The sequence below is a fragment of the Pleurodeles waltl genome, chromosome 2_1, assembly GCF_031143425.1.
Source record: "Pleurodeles waltl isolate 20211129_DDA chromosome 2_1, aPleWal1.hap1.20221129, whole genome shotgun sequence".
NCBI classification, from domain to species: Eukaryota; Metazoa; Chordata; class Amphibia; order Caudata; family Salamandridae; genus Pleurodeles; species Pleurodeles waltl.
The window spans coordinates 132,315,036-132,332,191 of NC_090438.1; the positions used below are offsets into that span (position 1 = coordinate 132,315,036).

Here is a 17,156-nt window from a genome sequence, read left to right on the forward strand (position 1 = left end):
CTTTCCCTGTAAGCATCTGTTCATGGCCTGACGTGCTGTAGATTCACATGCGCCCACCCTCCATCCCAGTCACTTGACGTTGTTGCAGATATTCCTTCCTTTAGTTATCTTGAATACTTTGCTCTACATGGGCATCTTTATAGTATTTTATGCTTCATTTCTATTTTCGCCCTCCATGTGGGGGGAATAAGAAATCTAACAATGGAGCAGATACCCATGCGCAAATCCACTAATAGGTGGAGACACTAGGTCTTGTGACTCACAATACTTACTTTGAAAAGAAACAAGTTGTATATGTCAGAGTCCAACACTGGATGTTGGAAGTATGCACAGCATGTGTATCTAGTCACACATGCCATGAACAGTGTTGACTCTCTGGGGCTAGTTAACTCTGTACCACACTGTTTGCAGAGAGAGAAACACGTTTGAGAAATACACCAGAGAGTAATAGAAATTTGCTACTAACAACAGTGTTCACTATATGCAAAACGTGTCCAAAGATAGGCTATTCACTTAATATAACTAAAGTCTGACGGTGCTAAAATCATACCACCTGCAGCCTTCACACCGTGGTGAAAACTTTGCAGATAGCCCATTTGTAACCCTAAACAAGAACATGTTTATGGGTGTGCACAGTCTTATATTTTATGTAGAAGCAGTCATGTAATGACAATTCGGTCTAAAACCTCTAGACTACTTGAAATGCTCAGTACCTCAATATAGTTAATAGTCAGTACTACGTAGAATCTTTGCCCTGTTGGAAACCTCTTGTGCAGAACTAAAAAACTTGTGTGGAACATACTGGACACAAGTCTACAACTGTCACATGCACGCAGTTACTCAATAATAAAAACCTTTAATCATGTTCAAAACCTCTGCACACCCATGATGCATTAGAAGCACATGTGTTCTGTAAACACTGAAATCCATTAGCTAGACACAGGCTGTACAAAATTAGGTAGAGAATTAATATAGCAGTTACCAGTCATTATGTATGCATTCATTGGATGATGTCATAAAGAACAAGTTACTTACCTTCGGTAACGCATTATCGGGTAGAGACTATCGAGCTGCAGATTCCTTACCTTTGAATTCCCTGGCGTCAACTTCGAATCCGGAATCATTTTGCTGGGCAATACCCTGCGTGCGCTGCCGGGTGGCGTCGTTCGGTTCTGCGTGCGTCGTCCGGTTCCAACTGGCTTCGTCAGCGCTGTTGGAGCAGTCTGTGACATCAAGGTCCTCTATATAGACGCCACCTCGGCGCGCGTACGTCAGCTCTTTTATACACAAAACTTCCATGCCAGAAGTGCAGTCATGGAGAGAACCAACATTTGTCAGTGCAAAACTAGGGCCTTGAAAAGGGAGAAACCCTAACCCTACTAGTCATATCCACAGAGCGGGGAGACATGGGTGGGTGTAAGGAATTTGCAGCTAGATAAGAGTCTCTACCAGATAATGCGTTAGCGAAGGTAAGTAACTTGTTCATCTGATAGAGACTTCTAGCTGCAGATTCCTTACCTTTGAATAAATACCCAAGCCATAACCTCCTGGCAGTGGGCTGTGGATAGTACTCCTTACACTAAAAAGTCCTGTAGGACTGAACGAGCAAAGTACCCGTACCTTCGTATCTGACTGTCCAGGCAGTAATGTTTTGCAAATGTGTGCAAAGACGCCCACGCTGCCCCCTGACAGATCTCCAGGACTGGTACGCCTCTAGCTTGCGCAGTGGTAGCAGCTATGCCCCTGGTAGAATGAGCCTGCAAGCCCTCAGGAGGATGTTTCCTAGCCAATGCGTAGCATATCTTAATGCAGAGAACGACCCAGTGCGAAATGGTTCACTTATGCACTGCCCGACCCTTCTTTGCTCCAACGTACCCACAAAGAGTTGGTCATCCACCTGGAACTATTTAGTGCGGTCAAGGTAGAACGACAATGCTCTTTTTGGGTCCAGTCGATGGAGTTGCTCCTCTTCTTTAGAGGGGTGCGGTAGAGCAAAGAAGGTGGGGCAGGGTGATGTTCTGACCCAGATTAAATGGGGTTCACTGCCTTGGGGACAAGAGGCACAAGTTCTGAGAACCACTTTATCTGAATGGATAGTGAGATATGGTGGCTTTGATAACAGTGCTTGCATCTCAATCACCCTCCTGGAAGATGTTATTGCCACTAGGAAGGCTGTCTTGATGGTGAGCAGCCGGAGGGGACAGTTGTGCAAAGGCTTGAAGGGAGCACACATGAGAAATGTGAGGACAAGATTTATGTCCCATTGAGGCATAATAAACGGCGTAGAGGGAACCATATGAACAAGCTCTTTGAGGAATCTATGTACAATGGGAGGTTTGAACAAAGAAGGCTGGTCAAGCAGCCGAAGAAATGCCGATAAGGAAGAAAGATAGCCCTTTAGCATCCCTAAGGTAGAATCCTGGTGGGCTAGAGACAGAATGAAGAGAAGAATGTCAGAAAGAGAAGCAGAAAGAGGGTCAATAGACCTATCTGTACAATAATATACAAAGTGTTTTGAACGGCAGACATATACAGTTTTAGTGGAGGGACGCCTGGCTGCCAAAATAACCATACAGACTTCAGGAGGAAGGTCAAAGGCCATCAACTGCTGCCGCTAAATTTCCACGCATGAAGGCGCAGAGCTGACAGGTTCGGGTGGAGAACCCTCCCCTGCAGCTGCAACAGAAGGTCCTCTCGAAGGGGCAGCCTGATCGAAGGATTGATGCTCATTTTGAGTAGCTCGGGATACCAGACTCTTCGTGCCCAATCCGGAGCCACCAAGATGACTTGGGCCCAGTCATTCTTAATCTTCTTGAGAACTCTGGGCAGAAATGTGTATAGGAGACCTGAAATCCACTTGTGACAAAAAGCATTGCTGAGCGACTGCCGCCTTGGAAACTCCAATGTGAAATACTGCTGACATTGAGCGTTCTCTGTGGAGGGGAACAGATATAACCAAGGCTCTCCCCACTGCTGAAAGACCCCCTGCGCCACCTCCGTATGGAGATACCATTCACGATCCGCTAGGCATCGCTGGCCGAGTTCGTCTGCCTTGGCGTTCAGAGAACCTGCCAGGTGTTCAACCACCAGGGTTATACCCTGTTGTTCCAGCCATATTCAAAGACGCAGAGCCTCATGACAAAGGGTCCACGACCCCACACCGCCCTGCTTGGTCCAAAGTCACCGCACCAGCAACATAGTGCTGGTCAGGTGCAAAGGTCAATGGAGGGCCAAAAACACATAGGCGCCTATGAAAAACAGGGGTGCTCCGTTCCTAGTCTGCTTACAGGTAAGCTCCTGCGTCCTCGGGGAGCCAACCAGGGGGGGGTTTGTAGAGCACTGGGGGTGGGGGGGTCAGGGGGAACGACACATACAGGCACACAAAACACACCCTCAGCGGCAGAGGGGTGGCCGGGTGCAGTATGCAAAGTAGGCATCGGTTTGCTATTGAAAGCAATGGAGGGACCCGGGGATCATTTAGGCGATGCAGGGAGGGCACAGGGGGGCTTCTCGGGCCAGCCACCGACTGGGCTAGGATGAGGGCCGCCTGCTGGTCACTCCTGCACTGGAAGGTGGTTCCCTCATGGTCTTGTGGGGCTGCGGGTGCAGTGCTTGGTCCAGGCGTCGGGTTCCTTGTTACCAGGCAGTCACAGTCAGGGGGAACCTCTGGATCCTCTCCAAGCGTCGCTGTGCGGGTTCAGCGGGGTCAACTCCGGTTACTCACGTCGTCATAGTCACCTGGGAGTCCTCTCTGCGGTGTTAGTTCTCTGGAGCTCGAGCCGGGGGCATCCGGTGCAGTGTGTGAAGTCTCAGGCTTCCGGCGGGAAGAGAGAGTTCTTTGAAAGTTTCTTTGAAGTTGCAAAGTTGTTGCAGTTTTTGAACAGTGCCGATGTTCTCTGGAGTTTCTTGGTATTTCGGGTTCACGGCAGTCCTCCGAGTCCCTGGTCCCTGTCGGATGCGTCGCTGTGCAGGTTCTTTGAGTTTGGACACAGGCCGGTAGGGCTGGGGCCAAGTCAGTTGTCGCCTCTGCCGGGCTTTCAGGTCAGCAGTCCTTCTTTCTTCAGATTGCAGGAATCTGATTTCCTGGGTTCAAGGTCACCCCTAAATACTACATTTATGGGTGTGTATAGGTCTGGGGGGCAGTAGCCAATGGCTACTGTCCTGGAGGGTGGCTACACCCTCTTTCTGACTCCTCCCTGAGGGGAGGGGGACACATCCCAATTCCTATTGGGGGAATCCTCAAATCTCAGGATCCAGGATTTCTAACGGCAGGAGTCACCTCAGCTCATGGCACCTTAGGGGCTGTCCTGACTGGTGGGTGGCCCCTCGTTGTTTTCCTCATTATCTCCTCCAGCCTTGCCACCAAAAGTGGGGGCAGTGGCCGGAGGGGCGGGCATCTCCACTAGCTGGGATGCTGTAACAAAAGGCATGAGCCTTTGAGGCTCACCGCCAGGTGTTACAGTTCCTGCAGTACCCAGTACAGGCTTTGTTCCTGGCGACAGAATGACAAAGGCACTCACCCCATGTGGCCAGAAACTTTTCTGGTTGTGGCAGGCTGGCAGAAACTGGTCAGCCTAGCACTAGGAGAGGAACTGGTATTTGGGGGCATCTCTAAGATGCCCTCTGGGTGTATTTTACAATACATCCCACCCTGGCAACCAGTGTGCATTTATTATGCTGAGAAGTTTGATATTAAACTTCCCGGATTTCAGTGAAGACATTATGGAACTGTGGAGTTCGTAACTGACAGACTCCCAGACCATATACTCTTTATGGCTACCCTGCACTTACAATGTCTTGCGGCCTTGAGGCTCCCCGACAAATAAAAAAAATAATGAATCCTGCCCTGCATATTTATATTGGATACATACGCAGGGCAGGATTCATTCTGGCACAAAGCTCATTTCACAGAAATTACACCTCAACAGGAAGCACTCACAAACAAAAATAAAGCTGGTGCCCAAATTGAAGCTCCACTTCTTTAAAGTATTAAATCATTCTAACTTCATGGGCATGGCTAAGGCAAAGCAGGTATGTTTTTTCTGTATTTCCACTGTGAAAAGTTATTAAATATTGAAGAAGGTATTTGCATTCTTGCCTTTTTTTAGCGCAACATCTCATGTAGTGAGTGTGGCGTGTGGGTTTTTTCTTTTTATCTGATGTTGAAACCAGAGATAGTGTTATCCCTTTTATATAAGTACAAGTATGGAAAATGGCCTAGAAGTCCCACCTTTTTGGCCTTGCCCCATATGCATTAGTGATATGCAATTTCTTCCCCTCCTTTTTCCAAGGAAGATGAACAGCTTACTAAAAAGGAACTCCCCTCCCAAAGAGTGTTTCCCAGCGATTTTGGAGACACGTTCTTGATGCACAGCAATATGATCAGATTTCCACTAACCAAACAAACGCTACATTAGTGGGGTTGAGCCACGCATGGCCAAAGGCTGTGCATGGCGCAGGGTTGGGTGGTTATGGAGGGTTTGGCTGCAGGCCGTCAGCACCAGAGTCAGCCAGGTTATCTGGGTCATCAGTATAAATGGCGCCTGCTGGTGAGGCGGGGAAAAGCCTCCCAAGGACTACTTCGACGGTCCCATCAGGGCCTACAGGAGCACCAGATGGGGCCTGCAGGCACACCAGATGGGGCCATCGCCCTATTAAAAATGTTTAACAGAGTTGGGTACACTTGATCCTGTAGTGGCAGAGGAACTGAATACTAAAGCGGCGTCTTGCTCTGTACCACAGCTTAAGTCAGAAGTGGTGACGGGCATGGAGTTGGTGTGACCTACTGAAAATGTTTCTTCAAGACTTATTTATGGAGTCAGTGACTTGTCCTTTGCCAAGCTACTCTGTAACTCATGACCTAGTTCTTCTTGTGCTCTTTCCTCGCCGACTTCGAAGAATGAAGAGACGGAGACCTGGATTTCTGATGAGACTTGTGAAGACCTCTTTTCTCGTCCTTTGCTCTTGCCATAAACAATTGCCTTCTTCTCCTTTAGTGTCTTCAGATTCATTGTTTGGCACCTGGACAGGCATCAACATCATGATCCGGACTTAAACACCATAGACAAACGTCATAAGGGTCAGTAATGGATACATAACCCTAAATCCTTCCAGGGATTAAAACCCAACTTTCGAGGTGATTACTTTTTTCCAAAACACAGCAATTTCTAAGAGAAAAAATGTAGAAAATTTGATAATTCCCTAACGGAGAGTATTAAAAAAAATATTACGCGCTGAAGGTGTGTGAAAAAGGGAACCGATGTCAGCACAAGGATGCAGGCTTTTTATGGGCCCAGTGATGTCAGAGGTTTGGTGTGCTGAGCCGTACTGGTGTCGACACCCCCGTCGAGATGGCACAGCTATCAAAAAAGCTTCCATGGAATGCTGGCGCATGGGAATATTCAAAGGTGATGAATCTGCATTGTTTACATTTAATTTAATTTTCAATAAGGAGCATGCTCATGCTTCAAATTACAATCTACAGCTACACTGCAGTATTTCTCTGGTAATGAAAAAGGTTTAACTTACTTTTTACTTAACATTACACTTCAGGTTTAGAATCCAGTTTTTACTTGCCATGTCTTTGATGTGTGGTGTGAGTCACCAGACGAGCTTCATTATTTAATGAATGCCTAACTGAACAAATTTACAAGCCAGAACTGGGTATATGAGACTGATAGTTGAAGGTATTTGATAAATGCCTTTTCTCCTTGGCTATAAAAGTACTCTTGTAAGTTGCTAGCTTTAGATTTGATATTGCTATGGTTGTTTGGAACTGTTATGCTAAAATGTGGGTGGTGTGTTGTCAGTTCCTCAAAAGCAGGTAGAGCACTTAGTGAATAAATACTGAGAGACATGAGTTTCTTTAATATCTTTACCTTCCCAATCTATGTACGTCTGTCCTTAGCATGTGTGGAGGAAACCTCTTAAAAGGTTATTAAGTTGTGTGAGGAGCCAGTGGCTGTGCTGGGTAGTCTAAAAACACTGTACATAAGGCTTGATTCACAAATTTCTTGCTTGAAACTAACATTATCTTCTTGTGTGCCATGGGAAGTAGATGAAAAATCCAGTGTGCACACGACCACTGAACAGGGGTTAAATACCTGTGTTGTCTATTTCAGAAAAGGACGGTGCATTGATTATTCAGCCCAGTACAAGAAATTCGACCATCTGTGTCATGGAAAATATCTTTATTTTCACCAGAAGTCTCAAGTACTCCACAACAATGACTAAAAATAATTTTCTTGAGGTCATGGGCCTCTCACACAGCATCAGGTAGTTCTGATGTTGATTGATGTGTTGATTTGTTTGAGCACTGACTGATGTGACATTTATTAAAGCAGCAGATGGGTTACTCCATAGGAAAACCTCTCTGTTCTTTTTGGTGGCATCTAAAAATTTTCATTGAAAGATTACATACATACATGCAAGGTTTACAACAGACAGCCCAACATACCGCCTGCCCATGATGGCCCAAGATCTTTGACCAGATGAACAGTCATGCATGACGCCATTTATATGGGATTGTTTCCCATGCCAACTGCTGCAAAGGAAGTACATTTTTGTGGCATTCACACAGGTCTTCAGAAGTACTCTCAGAACACGGCTGGACAGTTCAGTGATCCAGTGAGGTGAACTACACTTAATTTGTTATGGCTATTTAGTTGGTCTTTTCATCTTAGTGACTCCTAGAATCGTGTTGTCAGGATAGTGTAATAGGGTCAAAATACTGTGAAGGTTAGCTATCTGGTTGTGTTCAGAATAAGCAGGCGCTTGAATCTATTAGAAATATGCACAGTGATATTCAGTGCAATGCTGGGCACAGAGCTTTATATAAACCGACAGGAACAACAATACGTACCATCAATTAGCAATGTAGGTTGCGCTACCCAGGCCAGTTGAATTTTAAGGGCTAAGTTTGTCAAGTAATCTAAAGACTGAGCGATGCATCCCAGGGCTGCCTAGACATCAGTACACATACCATTTTTCAGAAGCATTAATAGCTCTTTTAGCAGCTTTCTGACAAATTGCATTAAGCCTGCTTCAGTAATGCACAGTTTAATGGCTTCATGACGTGCAGAATGCATGGAATTCACAACCGGATCCCTGTTGGCAGAGGCGTTTGAAGGGGATTCTGAAGAAAAACATACTTAAGGTAACCTGTTCTAGTGATCGCACAGGTTTCTCTAATTCACCAAATGAACGCCGTTTGCAGGATTTGGAATCAATTCAGGTGTATGCCCTTCTAGTAGTAAAAATATCCTGCACTGCTTGTACCATGCATAACTAGGGTTTGCAGTTTTTGCTTTAAGCTAATTCCCACTGGACTCAATCATCTTTTCAGCTGAAACGTACAGGATAAGTTACTTCACTTCCGTATTGCAGTTTCTGGTAGATACTTTAACTGGATAGTCATCATCTTAGAATACTTCCCAGGAATCAGACTGGATTTGGAAAACTTTCTTCCTAGCAGTGCTTCTGAGTGTCACTAGGTAGTACCAGGCTGCTCTAGACTGACTCTACAATGCCCCTGAGCAGTACGCCTGCGCCCTGAAATCAGTTTCTTGCCTTTTCCTTTTTTGTGCTCTCAAACGCAGAGCGTGAGCAATTGCTGGTAAGTGTGTAGAATATATCTTGGAACCTTTTTCGATGTTAAAAAGAGGTCACTCCTCACAATGGGGAGGTGTGAGGAAACTGCAGTCAGAAATAGTAAAAGAGTATCCACCCACTGAGAGTGCTAATAAAGGTAAGTAACTTGCTCTTTTGATGAATATTTCTAACTGTAAATTGTTCACTGATGAATAGATGAGAAAGTCGTACCCCCCCCCATGGAGGGTCTGAAGTGGGCTCACAACGAAAAAGCCTTGCAGGAACAAGAGGGCAAAATGTCCATCCTGCTGGACCTGGCTGTCAAGGCATAAGTGGTTTCTGAACGCACGCACTGATGCCCATGTCGCAGCCCGATGGATATCAATGACAGGCACTCTATGTGCCAATGCACTGGTAGCAGTTTTGGCCCTAGAGCAATGGGCTCTCAGACTTTCAGGAGGCTGTTTTTTTAAACTGCATATCAGATATTAAATGCAGGGGACTAGTCACCTTGACATGGTCCTCTTCTGCACAAGCCGATTTGCTCCACAGAACTCCACTTGCTGGCCCTTCATAAGATCAGTGGAAACGCCTAAAGCTCTTTTGGCATTCAGCCCATGGGGCCTCTCTTTCTCTTTTGAGTGGTGAGAGGGAGCAAAGAACGGTGGTAAAGCGATGGATTGCCCAACTTGGAAGGAAGTCATGACTTTTAGCAAGAATGCCATTCAAGACCTCATCACCTACATGCCTGGGATAAGGGTAATGAAAGTGAAAGTGCCTCAATTTCACGCATAAGAGAAGCTGATGTAATCGCAGAGGAACACAGTCTTTAAAGTCAGGAAGGTCAACGATCAGTATACAGGTGAAAAATGTTAAGACCAAATTAATGCCCAACTGTGGCATCACAAACGTAACTTTTGTTTTTGTCCACTGCAAGGCCTTGCTAGACCAAAGACAAAATAAGCAATAGAACAGCTGACAGCTTTGCTTGTAAATGTCAGTTTTACGAATGCCACACCAAGCCACAAGTTTGTCCCAGCATCCAGCATAAATGGATTTCGTTGAAGGGAGTCTGGAGGCAAGGATTACATCCACCACTTCAGGCAGAAGATAAAATGCAGTCAGTTGCAGCCACTAAATCTCCACACATAGAAATGTAGATTACAGATTTGGGTGTTGGACCCAGCCCTGCCGATGAGACAGGAGTTCTTGTGAAGTGGTAACCTGATCAGAAGACAGATGCTCATGCCCAGAAGTTCAGGTACCACACTCTCCTGAACCAATCAGGAGTTGCTAGATGCCTCGGGCCTGGTCGCTCCTGATCTTTTTTTTAGAACTTAGTACAGAAGAGATAGGGGCAGGAAGACATCGAGGAGTCCTGTGCTCCCCTCGAGCTGAATAGTGTCTCTTAACTTGTGTTATTGCAAAAACTCTCAGACACAAAGACTTCAACAGTGTGCATTCTCGATGGTGGCAGAGCTCTCCCTGCTAGCCAGTGTTTTCCCACTGCTGGAAGATGCTCCGTGCCACCTCGGGATATAGATGCCATAGTTAATTTTTCTGAAGCCACCTGCTCAGTTATTCAGGGATTTCCGCTCAATGTCAGGGACCCTACCAAGTAGGTAGAGATCATTAAAATGTTGTGGCGCCCCAATCACCTTCAGTGGTGGGAAAGCCGTCTGACTGATCAAAAAGCATATCCATAAGGGAGATATCTATTTGTTGAGATTTGTTGCCATAGATAGGATTCTTGATAACCTAAGAGGGAGCAACAGGACACTGGAACTCCGTAGATTAGAGTATAGGTATATCATTAAGTTCGATATGATGAACCAAGTAGGACTCAATTCAGATGAACAACTGGCTGTACCTTTAGCATAAACCTTATTGGTTTCATCGAAGTACCAGGGACCCAGTGAAGTGATAGAAAAATAGAAAAATGGGGCAAACAGCTACCTCTTCAAGTCTTTGTAGTTGTGTGCGGTAGTGATCTACATATCTGTGTTACTCTGGTCAAGCTCTATGGTATTTCTAGCCTTTAAACCACTGTGGTAGAATATTAACAGTCTTTAATATTTCTCAGTTTTGTTTTTCTGCACAGAAACACTTGGTGAAAGGTGGGGATGAATTACAATTTCTTTGTGGTCTGGACATTAGCCAAGGTGTTAATGCTAAAGGTAAAGCAAAGTGGTTCTTCTTGGATAGTCATAGTTTATTATATCTGAGACCATTAGTACTATCAGGACCACAGGTCGAAATATTTACCAAGTTTCATAGGCAATACCCTTCTGGGACTAGAAAAAGTTTTGTATTTCCTTTCCATAGAATTAAAGATATGGAGAGCCACTGGGATAGGACTAACACCAGTTTTTGGGCAGAAAAAGTAGAATGAATCAATTATCAGGGCTATTGAACAAGTTTTACCTCCGGTAACACCTTATCTGGTAGAGACAATATCTAGTTGCAGGTTCCTTACCTTTGAATATTCCCCAGGCATCAGCTTGATCCGGATTATTTTCTGAGCAGTATTCCTGCGCCATTCGGTGGAATCGATCGCCACTGCATCAGTCGTTGGCGCTGTCCGCACTGGATATGAAGTTGCGGATCCTGTATCAACACCATCCTGGTGCGCTGACATCAGTTTCTTATCATGACTTTCCATGCCGAAGCGCACTGCGTCAAAACTAAGGCTCTGAGAGTCCCTGCTTCTAGAAATCAGTTCAGAGGGAGGACGGGAGAGTCGGTAAGGAATATGAAACTAGATATTGTCTTTGCCAGATAAAGTGCAACCAAAGGTAAGTAACTTATTCATCTGGTTGAGACTTTTTGCAGATTCTTTACCTTTGAATAGATACCCATGCAATACCATCCCAGGAGGTGGGTCAGCGAACCAAGATCATACAAGAAAGTCTGGTAGGATCGAACTGGCAAAGTACCCATCTCTACGACCTGACTGTCGAGGCAGCAGTGTTTGTAAACGTGTGCAGAGAAGCCCATTTTGCCACCTGACAGATGTCAAGGAATGGAACTCCACATCCTAATTTATATGGTTGCAGCTGTGGCTTGGATAGAACTAGCACCCAAAACTTCAGGTGGTTGCTTTTTGGCCAGTGAGTAGAAGATCTTAATGCAGAGTACGACCCATCTGGAGATGGTCCTCTTCTGCACTGCCCTACCTTTCTTCGCACCCCCATAACTTACAGGGTTGATCATCCACCCAAAACTCTTTTGTAAGATCAAGGTAGAAGGCCAATACTCTTTTTGGGTCCAGGCAGCAGAGTCTCCTCTTCCTTAGAAGGATGTGGGGGTGCGTAAAAAGCAGGCAAGATGATAGATTGGCCTACATGAAAGCGCATAACCACTTTTGGCAGAAAGGAAGCCCTAGTGCGAAGCACCACTTTGTCAGGATAGGTGGAAAAGTAGGGTGGCTTAGATGACAATACCTGCAACTCACTCACTCTGCAGGCAGATGCAAAGGCCACAAGGAAGGCTATCTTCAAAGTGAGAAGCCTGAGAGGTCAATTGTGGAGAGGCTCTAAAGGAGGCCACATCAGAAAGGTCAAAACCAAATTCAAATCCCATTGGGGCATAATGATTGGGGATGGAGGAAACATACGTGTAAGGCAATCTATTTACAATTGGGAACTTAAACAAAGAAGGTTGATCAGGCAACCTCAAAAAAGTAGAAATTGCAGACAAATAACCTTTGAGAGTGCCCACAGCAGAGCCCTGCTGGGGTAGAGAAAGTATAAACAGAACCTGAGTGAGAGCGAGAGAGAGAGGCAGAAAGGGGGTCAACAGACTTGTCTGTGCACCATGCCACAAATTTCTTCCAATGACAGAAATATACCGTTTTGGCTGAGAGACACCTGGCTGCCAGAATAACGTTATAGACTTCAGGCAGAAGGTCAAAGATTGTCAACTGCCACCAATCAACCTCCACGCAGGAAGGCAGAGAGTGGACAGGTTCAGGTGCAGAACCCTCCCCTGACGCTGCGACACAGTATCCTCCTGAAGGGGCAGTCTGGTTGAAGGATTGATGGACATGCTCAACAGAGTTAGATACCATGCTGTCTGTGCCCAGTCCAGAGTTGCCAGGATTACTTGGGCCTGGTCATTCTCGATCTTTGTGAGAACTCTGAGCAGAAGAGGTAAGGTCGGAAAGGCATACAGGAGGCCTGAGTTCCGCTTGAGATAAAGTGTCTCGGAGCGATTGCTGCCTTGGAAACTCCAACATGCAAAGCTGCTGACATTGTGCGTTCTCTGCAGAGGAAAACATGTCTAACCAAGGCTCTCCCCACTGCTGAAAGAGACCATGTGCCACCTCGGGATGGAGATGCCGTTTGTGATCTGTAGACATTTTTGGCTGAGCTAGTCTGCTCTGGAGTTCAAAAAGCGAGCCAGATGTTGAACTATCAAAGATATGCCCTGCCGTTTCAGCCATGTCCAGAGCCTCTTTACAAAGGGGCCAAAATCCCAGCCCGCCCAGCTTGTTGCAGTACCACATGGCAGTGGGGTTGTCCCTGAACACCTACACTATCTTCCTCTTGACGGAGGGAAGAAAAGCCTTCAATACTAACCAGATCGCACAGAGCTCCAACAGGGTGATGTGGAGTGCAGTCTACACCAGAGACCTCTGATCTCCAACTCTCCCAGATGGCCACCCTATCCCAGGAAAGATGCATCTGTCACTACTGTCAGATCTGGTAGGGAGAGGGAGAGGGAGCAGGATCTGCCTCTGACCCAATCGCGATTCATTATTCACCTCTGCAGATCTTGTGCAGTTCCCTCCGAGATCTGGCCCTTGCTGGATAGATTTCACTGATGCTGCATCCAATGGAACTTCAGGTCCCACTGCAGAGCCCACATATGCCATCTGGCATGTGTCTCTAGCAGGATGCAGGAGGCCATGAGGTCCATCAGCCTCAGGTATTATCACCGAAATCTAAGATAGAGGTTGAAATATCAATATTAAAGCCTGAATATCTTGAACTCGCCGCTCAGGAGGATAAGTTAAACTGCTCTGATGAAAGGGAGCATCTGAGAGGGAGTCAGGTGTGACTTCAGCACGTTTATTGTGAAAATCGGCGAATGCAGGAGGTCCGTCACGGTCTGGAGGTGGGAGAGGACAGCCTTCAACAGCCAGTCGTCAATAGGGGAAGACTGAAATCCCTGATCTAAGCAGATGAGTTGCGACCACCACCATTCACCCTGTTGAACACCAGAGGGGTGATGGTAAGGCCAAAGGGGAGCACGGTGACATGAAAGCGCTGGTGGCCTACCGTGAACTGCAAGAAACTTGTGTGGCCAGGCAGGATAGGAATATGAAAATAAGTGTCCAGCAAGTTCAACGCTACCATCCAGTCCGCATGGCCAAAAGGCACATAAACCCTGAGGCAGGATGAGCATTTTGAACTTCTTCTTGAGGAAGAGATTGAGGGATCGAAGGTTTAGGACAGGGTGGAGGCCCTTGTTCTTTTTGGGCACCAGAAAATAGCAGGAATATCAACCACGACCTACTTCTGGCACGGGAACCTCTCTATGGCTCCCTTGCCCAAGAGAGCCACAACTTCCTCACGGAGAAGGGACAGGTAATCTTTTGCCATCTAATCGTATGATGGTGTCATGGATGGAGGGGTAGTCTCGCAGGGGAGGGAGTAGCGCCTTTGGACTATCAGCAAAACCCACCTGTCAGATATGATGGATTGCCAGTGAAGCAGGTGATAGCAAATCCTGCCTCCGACTGGACCTTTGTGGGGTCTAGAAAGGTTTAGAGACTGCTGCAGAAGGACGTGACTGGGGAGCAGTGGACTGGCCAGACCACTGGCTCCATGAGCCACGAGGTCAGTGGATCCCACGCCCTCGGCCACACAAAGGCTTGACAGCATCTGCAGCACAGTGGCTGGCCAGTAGTGGACGCAATTGTAGGCCCCTTCTGTAGCCACAAAAAGGCAAACTTGGTGGGGGAGGGGGGGTGTAAGGGGCCACTGCAAGTCCCACAGACCTGGCCGTAGCACAAGAATCCTTGAGGCACTCGAGCGCTGAGTCTGCCTTCTCTATGGAGAGATGGGTGCCATCATAGGGCATGTCCCTCAAAGTAGCCTGGCCATCCCCCACAAAAAACCAGACGTCCTAAACCAGGCCTAGTTAGTCGGTCATGTCCAGTCTACAACGGATAGTAAACTTTGCTGCATCCCTTCCATCTGCAACTGTCAGAGAGTACAGCCTGGAACTCCTCCAGGACATGTGCAGCACTAGCACAACCGTATCCCATAGCGTGTGGGATTAGCGGTTCAAAAGGCATGCAGTGTTCAAGGACTGCAATGATAGCCTGGAGGAATAAAAAATATTTTTCCCAGGAAAGGTAGAGGCTTGGATTACCAAGCTCTCAGCGGTGGGGTGTTGCATCAGATGGTTGGGTCCCCCGGAGTGGAGCGATGGCAGTGGGTAAATGTTCTGTTCACATGAGCCCCTGTGCTGGGTTTGGACCAGGTACATAGTAGGACATCAGTAAGTGCTTCATTAAAGGGGGGCATGGGTTCAGAGAAGGAAACCCCAGGCTGAAACACCTCTGTCAGGAGGTGAGGTACAAGACCTCAGCTGCTCTTCTCATCACCACTGCGTAGGTAGCCAAAGTAGGAGGAGAAAGCATGCCAGTATCTGGAGAAGTATTCAGTATGCTGGTCTCACCCAAGTCTGTACGACAGTTCATAGGGTCTTGGAGCTGGTATTTTAAAGGGTCCAACGACCCCTCCCATTCCTCACCATAACTAAGCCCAAAAGAAAGAGGCACAGGATCCAAGACAAGAGGCAAGGCTCCTAACAGCGTCAGAGTCGGTGTCTTAAGACGCCCATCCTGCTCTGTGTCAGAGACTGAAATGAGGATGGGGATGGCACCTGTAGGAAAGTCGCCTCTTTTTGGCATGGTTACCCTCATGTTTTGCCTGATTTCAGTGTGCTTACACTGTTTTCATGGACATCCTGCTAATCAGGACCCCAGTGATTGTGCTCTTTCCTCTAAATTTGGTTGTCTTGGTACTTCATACACAACACAATTGGCATACTGGTGTACCCCTATAAGTCCCTTGTAGATGGTACTTGGGTACCTAGGGCATTGGTACACCAGGGGTCCCCCATGGGCTGCAGCATTTATAATGCCACCCATGGGAGCCCATGCAAACTGTGTTTGCAGGCCTGCCGTTTGCAGTTTGCATGAAAAGGTGCTGCACCCTTTCACTACAGGTCACTACACCAGATCTCTGTAAGTTATCCCTATGGTAGGCCTTTTCAGCTCAAAGGTCAGGGTGCAGGACCCTGTGTGTCTGGGCACCACAGCATGATACGAACTATAGTTCCAATTCCCTGGACTTCGTAAGTGTGGGAAGCCATTTCGTCTATGTCCTGGCCACTTGTCATACCTGTGATCCAGCTACATAATGGTAACTTTAAACCTGGGTGTAAGGAAATGCCTTCCTTGGCATGGTTACCTCCTGACTTTTTGCCTTTTGTTGATGCCAGTTATGATTGAAAGTGTGCTGGGACCCTGCTAACCAGGCCCCAGCACCAGTGTTCTTTCCCTAAACTGTACCCTTGTTCCCACAATTGGCACAGCCCTGGCACACAGATAAGTCCCTTGTAAATGGTACCTCTGGTACCAAGGGCCCTGTGGCCAGGGAAGGTCTCTAAGGGCTACAGCATGTATTAATGCTCCCTAGGGACCCCTCACTCAGCACATGCATACTGCCTCACAGCTTGTGTGCGCTGGTGGGGAGAAAATGGCTAAGTCGACATGGCACTCCCTTCAGGATGCACTGCCTGTGGAATAGGTAAGTCACCCCTCTAGCAGGCCTTACAGCCCTAAGGCAGTGTGCACTACACCACAGGCGAGGGCATAGTTGCATGAGCACTATGCCCCTACAGTGTCTAAGCAAAACCATAGACATTGTAAGTGCAGGGTAGCCATAAAGAGTATATGGTCTGGGAGTTTGTCAGGCACAAACTCCACAGTTCCATAATGGCTACACTGAAATCTGTGAAGTTTGGTATCAAGCTTCTCAGCACAATAAATGCACACTGATGCCAGTGTGGGATTTATTGTAAAGTAAACCCAGAGGGCATCTTAGAGATGCACCCTGAATACCTGTCCGGCTCCTAGTGCTAGGCTGACCAGTTTCTGCCAGCCTGCCACAACCAGATGAGTTTCGGGCCACATGGGGTGAGTGCCTTTGTCACTCTGTGGCCAGGAACAAAGCCTGTACTGGGTGGAGGTGCTTATCACCTCCCCCAGCAGGAACGGTAACACCTGGCGGTGAGCCTCAAAGGCTCATGCCTTTTGTTACAGCACCCCAGGGTATCCCAGCTAGGGAAGATGCCGGCCCCTCTGGCCACTGCCCCCACTTTTGGCGGCAAGGCTGGAGGAGATAATGAGAAAAACAAGGAGGAGTCACCTACCAGTAAGGATAGCCCCCAGGGTGCACTGAGCTGAGATGACCCCTGCCTTTAGAAATCCTCCTTCTTGAGTTTGGAGGATTCCCCAATAGGAATAGAGATGTGCCCCCCTCCCCTCA

The 17,156-nt window shown here is 47.2% G+C and overlaps 1 protein-coding gene across 8 annotated transcripts in view; it reads right to left on the minus strand.

Moving 5' to 3' along the window:
• LOC138262033 (phosphatidylinositol-binding clathrin assembly protein-like) overlaps window positions 1-17,156 on the minus strand; it is a 464,917-nt gene that overhangs the window by 39,886 nt on the left and 407,875 nt on the right. The window lies entirely within an intron of this gene.